This window comes from Hemitrygon akajei, chromosome 1 (assembly GCF_048418815.1).
Source record: "Hemitrygon akajei chromosome 1, sHemAka1.3, whole genome shotgun sequence".
Taxonomy (NCBI): domain Eukaryota; kingdom Metazoa; phylum Chordata; class Chondrichthyes; order Myliobatiformes; family Dasyatidae; genus Hemitrygon; species Hemitrygon akajei.
The window spans coordinates 35,054,966-35,064,366 of record NC_133124.1 but is presented as its reverse complement, the minus strand read 5'-3'; the positions used below and the strand labels follow the sequence as shown (position 1 = coordinate 35,064,366).

Here is a 9,401-nt window from a genome sequence, read left to right as displayed (position 1 = left end):
TAGCCAAAGTATAGATGACTATAGACCAAGTGCTGGTAAATGGGATTTGTTTAGATAGAAACTATCGCGTCATACATGTGGAAGCAGAAATTTCTGCTCCATGCCAACCTAGCTGCCTCACTGTCCAGTCCCATTTCCCAGCATCTGATCGCTATCTTTCTAAACTGTCCTTATCTAGGGTAACACATAAAAAATGCTGGAGGAACTCAGCAGATAAGGCAGCATGTGAGGAAATGAATAAACAGTTGATGCATTGAGCCAAGGCCCTTCTTCAGGACTGGAAAGGAAGGGGAAGACACAAGATAAAAAGATGGGGGGGCAGGCAGGAGAACTAGCTAGAAAGTGACAGCTGAAGCCAAGTGGGTTGGAAAAGTAAAGGGCTGGAGAAGAAAGAGTCTGATAGGAGAGGAGAGTGAACCATGGGAGAAAGGGAAGAAGAGGCACCGGGGGAGGCGATATGCAGAAGAAGAGAAGAGGGAAGAGGCCAAAGTGGGAAATAGAAGAAGATGGAAGAGGGAGAGAAAAAAATTACTTAAAGGAGAAATTACTGTTCATGCCATCTAGACAGAATATGAGGTATTGCTCCTCCACCCTGAGAGTGGCCTCATCTTGGCAAAAGAGGAGGCCATGGACTGAGATGTTGGAACTGGAATGGGAATGGAGATAGCCAGGACTTAAGGACTTTTTAAAGCTATTATTAATGCTTTTTGAGATAGTGATTTAGATGCATATCATATTTTTTACTGAGTTAAGTATTGTATGTAATTAGTTTTGCTACAACAAGTGTATGGGACATTGGGGAAATTCAACTTTTTTTCCATGGGGATGAATAAAGTATCTATCTATCTATCTAAAATGTTGGGCCTCTGGGAAATTCCACTTTTGGTAGATGGAGCAGATGTGCCTGACAGAGCAGTCCCCAATTTACGTCGAGTCTCATCAATGTAGAGGAGGCACTAGATACAACAAATTTGCGGACGACGTGGTGCCTGGGGCCCTGAATGGAGGTAAGGGAGAAAGTCAGTGGGTAGGTATAGCATTTCTGTTACTTGCAGGGAAAATGTGCAAGGTGGGAGATTAGTGGGGAGAGATGAATGGACAAGGTAGTCAGGGAGGGAGCGATCCTGCAGAAAGCAGAGAATGGACAATGAGGTAAAGATGCACTTGGTGGTAGAATGCTAGGAAGTTGCAGAGCATGAGGTGTTGGATGTGGAGGCTCCTGGGGTGGTAGGTGAGGACATGAGGAACTCTATCCCTGATAAGGCTGCGGGAATATGGTTTCAGTGTGGGAAATTGAGGAAATCAAAGCGAGGGCAACATCAATGGTGGAATTTCTTATCTTTGTACCTGTTCACCTCTCTTTTAAAGGGATTGATGGTAGGCATTGATGCAGTGGGCTGAAGACACATGTTCTAAATGCCTCTAAGACTTTATATTAGGAATGGTGCTGAAAACGTACCCATATGGATGGAGGGTGAAGGTCTCAAGTTTGACCTTGATGTATCTTACAGTAGATTAGCATAATCACCCAATGTTTACCAAACTTTACCAACATGGAAAAAGACTATTTGGATTAGCAACCACAGGACTAATGGAGAAGTATCCCAGAATTACTGAGGACTGTCAAGGAATGAAAATAGAGTATAATAATCTATTAATAGCTTTAATTAAATATGTAAGCAATATTTACTACATTTAAACATTTGCCTGCTTGTTTCCTATTTAATTGATTTGTTTAATTGAGTGATTTGTTTAATATTTCCTCACATTCTTAACTGATTTCTTTGACCTGTATTGATCTGTTATGGTTAACTGAAGGTCATCTAGGGATATTAAAAATTAATATTGCTCAGAGTCGCTCTAAAGCCTGCCCTGTGTAGCGATGCCTAAAGGCTGCTTAGAACTGCTCCTGTGTGTGTGCGTGCGCGCGCGCGTTTATGCTCGGCTTTCAGTGATACAAGATGCAATGCAGGCTGTTATCTGATGGAGTTTCAGTCAATTGAGGGCAGTCAATAGGCAAGTCTACATAGAAAACAGTAAACCTTTTCACCGGCTCTCGCTCTCTCCCTGTTTCTGTGTAATACAGCGAATTAGGGTGAACAAAGAATGTTCTCTTTACCAGGTGCCGAGAGGTGCTGAACTGATCAGAAAAGCCTTTTTTAAATCAAACTTTTAGAAGCAGGGCACATGTTAAGAGCTCGAAATTCTTTAATTCATACATTTTGAACGTTTTTGTGATGTGATGTGAACTTAGTGCGATAAAATATTGAGTGGCACAGTTTTCGTTTCCTCCGCAGCCTGCGTCCTTTCTCTGCAATGCTTATGCAGGCAGTCCACAACCACCCCCCCCCCCCCCCCCCCCAGCACCTTAAACCAAAGGGATCATTCTTCAATGGGTCGCCTGATAACATTGTGGCAACTTCAAGAAGTGTGCTCGATTAAAACAGCACAAGCCGCAGAGTTGACTGGCCCCCACCTGAAAAGGTGGGGGAGGGGAGAAACCAGTCCAGTGGATCAAGCAAGGAAAAATGAAACTAAGCCTGGCACTTTGTAATTGAGTAAAAGCCCCCTTAGCCGGGGAGTAAGCACAGAGCATATTAACTTCTCTTCCTGTCGCCTCCTCATTACTGAATATACACGACATGCAGAGTTTGTTGATTGATTCAGTTACAAAGTTTAGATTCCTGAAGTGAGGCAGAAGACAGCCGTGTGGACAGAGAACAATAAGGGCTAATTAAAGGCCTTCCGAAAAAGTACATCTGAATTCAGGGAGCATGAAATAATAGTGGAAGAAGGGATGTTTTTTTTAAACTCTGCATCATGCATATGCAAGCATATCCTGAGTAAGAAGGTCTGGCTGTGCGTCAGATGAGCAGTACAAAAGATCGAGGCTTACAGAAACAGCTGTATTTCAATGCTAGTTGAACAATCGTAGGAGCAGCGGCACAGCCATGTTTTGGCTGGATCTGAAGTATTCCTTCCAAAAGCAAAGTTTATTGTGTGGGATATAGTCTACAGCTGTTGAAAGGTAGGAAGAGTTACTCTATTCTGTGGGTTGTTCTCTGTTATGCTGGGACGGTAGCGTGAATGAAAGTGGGGGATTCCGATGGTTGGAGCTGCAAGAGGGAATCCTGTCAGCTCATCTCTGCCGCCGGGAACCTTGATGGGACTGTTAACAAATGTCATGAAATTATTCATTTATTTTCAATTCGTTCTTCGTCCAGCTTCGTGAATCCTGTTGCTCTTATTGTGGAGCTAGCTTAGGAGTTACTGACTTTCTAATGTAGTAATATTCTTGTTCTGCAGTACTATTCCTGTAATCTGCTTTTTTTAATATATATATGGTTATCTAATTACTCCTTGATAGTTCATTTTTTCAGGTTACATTCCAATGCATATACAGTACAATTGGCAGTAAGATTTATTTTAAGATACTATTTATTTATCAGGATTGAAACAAACTTTTATATTTATATAACTAGTAAAAGCCGAACCATATCAGCAATGAAGTTACTGAGAGAAATACTTCCTGGTATTAGTTTGTAGCTGAGCAATCTGAGCTCATGATACAGTAACGTGCCTGATACAGTAACACAACTAATGACGGGATCAGGGCAAACTGCCTGAAATAGATTTTGTTTGTTCAGTTGCTGAGATTTCTTGAAAATTTACTCCAGGCCTCCAGATTGCTCTCTAATGTTGCTAATTTCAGCCTGTGGAACAATTTAGTCAATCTGGGATCTTACTACTACTGAGTTAAATGAAATATTCAAAGGCAGAAGTCTAGAATAAAAAGTAAATTTGCCTGAAACAGATATAATACTAATAAAAATAACCCACTTTAACCATATTATGGTGCTGAATTATTAAAAGGAAAAATGACACCATTGCAAGGAATCATTATTTCAGGAGATGATAAATTTAGTCAAAGACATGGGTTTTTGGGAGGTTCATTGAGGGAGTGGGATAAGATGACCACAGCCTAGAAGTCATGACCAGTAGCAGTGGGCAAAGTGGTTATGAATGAATACAAGGCCAGTAAAGAGGAGATGCAGAGGTATCGAACTTTTCACAGGAAATCATTTTAACACTTACCTCTTTGAGCTTTGTCTACCAGACTTCAGTGAGCCGAAAGTCTGGCTAGTAATCCACTGAACTGGCATCATTCAGATGTACAGGAATTCACAAGGCCTGTGTGTCAGCCATTCATGAAAACTTTGGATGTGCACAAGACAGGAAGGATATTAAAACGATGCCACAAGCCTATCAAGTAGAGTTTGAGCCCATAGCATTTTCACACTAACTTAGCCATGTGTGAATTCAGGAGAATCTTCCCAGCTTTCCTTATCACTTTTGCTGTCATAAGCTTGTCATGAGCACTTCAGAAAACATGTACGCAGTTGTAGCACACCGCACAAACACACATCCTGCTTAGGTTAGGGTAAAGTTCCATTCCTGAGAACTGTTGGTAACCCAAACAGTCCTCAAGATTGAAATGCGCACCAGTGATATATTTAAACTAAAACAGGCCAACCAATGGTAGCCTGCATAACCAACTCAACCATTCAAATTTCTCTGCTAGATGTAATGATATTGCTGCCTGCTGAATTGTCACATCATGACCTTTGCACCATCAATGGGGACGGGAGAGGTTCCGGAGGATTGGAGGGTTGCGGATGTTGTTCCCTTGTTCAAGAAAGGGAGTAGAGATAGCCCAGGAAATGAAAGACCAGTGAGTCTTACTTCAGTGGTTGGTAAGTTGATGGAGAAGATCCTGAGAGGCAGGATTTATGAACATTTGGAGAGGCATGATATGATTAAAAATAGTCAGCATAGTTTTGTCAAAGGCAGGTCGTGCCTTATGAGCCTGATTGAATTTTTTGAGGATGTGACTAAGCACATTGATGAAGGTAGAGCAGTAGATATAGTGTATATGGATTTCAGAAAGGCATTTGATAAGGTACCCCATGTAAGGCTTATTGAAGAAAGTAAGGAGGCATGGGATCCAAGGGGACTTTGGCTTGCCCACAGAAGGCAGAGTGGTTGTAGACAGGTCATAATCTGCATGGAGGTCGGTGACTAGTAGTGTGCCTCAGGGATCTGTTCTGGGACCCCTACTCCATGATTTTTATAAATGTCCTGGATGAGGAAGTGGAGGGATGGGTTAGTAAATTTACTGATGACACAAAGGTTGGGGGTGTTGTGGATAGTGTGGAAAGCTGTCAGAGGTTACAGCGGGACATTGATAGGATGCAAAACTGGGCTGAAGAGTGGAAGATGGAGTTCAACCCAGATAAGTGTGAGGTGGTTCATTTTGGTAGGTCAAATATGATGGCAGAATATAGCACTAATGGTAAGACTCTTGGCAGTGTAGAAGATCAAAGGGATCTTGGGGTCCGAGTCCATAGAACACTCAAAGCTGCTGTGCAGGTTGACTGTGTGGTTGAGAAGTCATACAGTGTATTGTCCTTCATCAACCATGGGATTGAGTTTAAGAGCTGAGAAGTAATGTTACAGCTATATAGGATGCTGGTCAGATCCCACTTAGAGTACCGTGCTCAGTTCTGGTCACCTCACTACAGGAAGGATGTGGAAACCATAGAAAGGGTGCAGAGAAGATTTACAAGGATGTTGGCTGGATTGGGGAGCATGCCTTATGAGAATAGGTTGAGTGAATTTGGCCTTTTCTCCTTGGAGCGACGGATGATGAGAGGTGACCTGATAGAGGTGTATAAGATGATGAGAGGCATTGATCGTCAGAGGCTTTTTCCCAGGGTTGAAATGGCTGACATGGGAGGGCACAGTTTTAAGGTGCTTGGAAGCAGGCACAGAGGGGATGTCAGGGGTCAGTTTTTTACGCAGAGAGTGGTGAGTGCGTGGAATGGGCTGCCAGCGATGGTGGTGGAGGCAGATACAATAGGGTCTTTTAGGAGACTCCTGGATAGGTACATGGAGCTTAGTAAAATAGAGGGCTATGGGTAACCCTAAGTAATTTGTAAAGAAAGTACATGTTAGGCACAGCATCGTGGGCCGAAGGGCTTGTATTGAGCTGTAGGTTTTCTATGTTCGATGTTCTATATCTGTGGCCTCACAGCAGTTGGCAAAACCATCCCACTGTTGTCCTGAATCTCGTACATCTGTACAGCTTTCCATAAGTTGTAAGCTCCTAAGGGAGCTAGGGCTTTACTCTTTGGAGAGAAGGAGAATGAGAGGAGACATGATAGACAAGATATTAAGAGGAATAGACAGAGTGGACAGCCAGCGCCTCTTCCCCAGAGCACCACTGCTCAGTACAAGAGAACATGGCTTTAAGGTAAGGGTTGGAAAGTTGAAGGGGGATATTAGAGGAAGGTTTTTCACTCAGAGAGTGGTTGGTGCGTGGAATGCACTGCCTGAGTCAGTGGTGGAGGCAGATACACTAGTGAAATTTAAGAGACTACTAGACAGGTATATGGAGGAATTTAAGGTGGGGGGGGGGTTATATGGGAGGCAGGGTTTAAGGAAGGGCCGAAGGGCCTGTACTGTGCTGTACTATTCAATGTTCTAAGTCAGCGTGTTTCTAAGTTGGGGTTGAGGCTTTATAAGGTATTCATCAGACTGCACTTGGAGAATTGTGAGCAGTTGTGGGCTCCATATCTAAGAAAGGATGTGCTGGTATTGCAAAGAGTCTAGAGGAGGTTCCCAAGAATGATCCTGGCAATAAAAGGGTTAATATATGAGAGCGTTTGATTACTCTAGGCTTGTGCTTGCTGGTAGTCAGAAGAATGAGGGGGAATCTCATTGAAACCTATTGAATATTGAAAGGCTGAGATAGAGTGGAAGTGGAGAAGGCACATCTTTAAAATAAAAGAATTTCTCTTTAGAACAGAGATGGGGAGGAATTTCTCTGGCTAGAGGGTGGTGAATCTGTTGAATTCATTGCCACAGATGTCTGTGGAGGCCAAGACATTGGGTATATTTAAAGTGGAGTTTTGATAGGTTCTTGATTAGTAAGGGTGTCAAAGGTTACAGGGAAAAGGAAGAAGGATGGTATTGAGAGGGATCATTAATCAGCTATGATGGATTGGTGGAGCCACCTCGATGAGCCAATTGCCCTAATTCTGCTCCTCATGTACTGTGGAAATTCAAATCCATTGTTATGTCACTTTTGATAATGCCTTAAAAGATGACTGAAACAGCTTAAGTAGATGATTTAAATGTATATTCTGACCATACAAGATAAACTATAGATTGCTGTCATTTACATATGACCTTTAATTCTTTGTTGAGCAATTTGGAACATCTTAAAAGAAGTGTGTCACACCAGCAGCATGACCTCAGCATCCAAACTTCAATTCAAGTGTCATTGTAATCCAACTGGCCTGCGATGGGCAGACATTGGGGCTTGTTGTGAGTATTGGCCAAAGGGAAAAGGAAGTCCCAGCATTCCTTGTGATTTTTCCCAATTTCTCATTTTAGTTGAGAAGCTTCTAACAATGTAATCATGGTAGTTCTGTGGGGGAAAATGCAACAACTTTTTGTGTGAAAAATGACTATCTACTGTCACCGTCTGTTATTTGCACTTTAAAATGTTCCTGAATTACCAGTTCTATGTTGCATTGGAATGTGATTGCAATAATTGTATAAATTTTCAAACTTAATCAAGTGAGGTAATTACAACTGGGGATTCATTCGGCCGTCACAATTGTAAAGAGGCAATGAGTGCCTGGAATGTGTTGCTAGGTATAGCAGTGGAGGTAAGTACGACAGAGATGTTTAAAAGATCTTCTTAGACAGGCACATCGAAATGCAGAACATGGAGGCATATGGACATTGTAAAGGCTGAAGAGGTTAGTCCATTAGGCCTTAAACTCTAGTTTTGTTTACAACACTACGGGCCGAAGGACCTGTTTCTGTGCCATTTTGTTCTGTGTATAATGTTTTAAAAGTCTCCAAATCTATCTTGCCAGAGAGATGAAAAAAGATCTTCACTTTGCTCATCTCAGTTATTTCAATTAATTGCTCTGGCAACCTGCTATTCCACTCCAAGGTAGTATCAGGACCGCAGCGACATTCTCAGCATTCCTGCACTGTGGCTGGAGGGAGCTAGTAAGATTTTCATTCAGTAGTGCCACAGAGTAAGTGGTGGATCTTGAGATTAGGAGCACTGGCAGAGAGACCTGAGAAAGATGCTGGTGAGCTTCCCTTGTTGATGAAGACAGACAGAGCAGTCACTGAAAGGAAGGGCTCTCCATGGCAGAGTATGTACATGCTGTGTAAAGGGTAGGTATATTTCTTTCATACTCATGACTGTTGCCCTTCTTCCAGACAAAGATGTGCCACTCAATTACTGATGACTGTATCATTAAATGAGCCGCCAGTTACAACATTAAGGAACTGTTAAAGGGTTGAAAAGAAAAAGACCATTAATGATGATTCCCTAAAAGGCAAATTGCAGGTATAAGGCAGCTTTGGCAGCAATAGCACAGTCTGCCTCAGATTCGCCCAGCTGTCTGTAATTTCTACTTTTGCATCTTCTGCAGATGTTGTCAGATGTGTAGCTATCCTTAAAAAAAAAGCAGAAGTGTTGGATGCACAGTAACAAAGTGAAAACATTAAAGACAATCTTTCCCCGTGCTCAGCACTTATTCCAGGTGAAAAGTGAGGGAGGGAATGCCCTCCTTATGCGCTGTGCCCAGGCCTGCAAATGCTTCTAGCCCGGGGCAAATTGTACACCCAGTCTAACCAAGGCCACCAAAGCTTCAGTAATCCCACAGAGTGACTGTGAATTTAAGTCTACACCCTTTTTCTTAGACTAAGTAAACTAGAAAGGAGAGCCAGGAAAATGCGCCCCTAAAGTTTTTTGTGAGTTCAGATAACCTCATTCCATTTCTGAATTATTTGACAGTTCTTAGGCAGCCCTTTTTGAGGTGGCTGATGAGACTAAAGTGAAACCCAGAGACTTATCTACAGGTGGGACAAGAGGTGCTTTTGATGAGATTTTGAGTTGGTAGTTTGGGTGGAGGTGTATTATTTACTGTGGGGTTTGTGTGCTTTGGCTCAGTTTTCTCAACATTAACTCAAATGCCCCTTCTCCAGTTTTGAACAGTCATGAACCAGGGATTCTTGGAGTAGTAACGGATCTTCCGTTTTTTTCAAAGAGAGTTTGAGAACATCCTTGCAAATTATCTTTTGTCCATCTCTTGCCCTAAAAGAGCATGGTAAAGAGTCCTAAATCTGAAACTCTTCCCACTTTCAAAGTAATAATGTTAATACTGCTGTATGACTGCATAATTACTGAATTAGAGACTGGAATCCTATCTGTTGCATTTTTTTTCACTGTGAAAGAGTTAAGCTTCACTACCAATTAGCATTTGGGCCACTGGAATAAACTGCAAGATAAAATTTATATCTGTACAAAC

General features: G+C 42.2%; 1 protein-coding gene across 2 annotated transcripts in view; it reads left to right on the top strand.

Annotated features, from left to right (window-relative positions):
• Window positions 1-2,537: 2,537 nt before the first annotated feature.
• The window catches only part of sulf1 (sulfatase 1), a 316,869-nt gene continuing 310,005 nt past the window's right edge, over window positions 2,538-9,401 (top strand). For both annotated transcript variants that reach the window (XM_073040863.1, XM_073040831.1), the window contains exon 1: window positions 2,538-3,028. The gene's annotated coding sequence lies outside the window, so the exon portion shown is untranslated. The remainder of the gene's footprint in view (window positions 3,029-9,401) is intronic.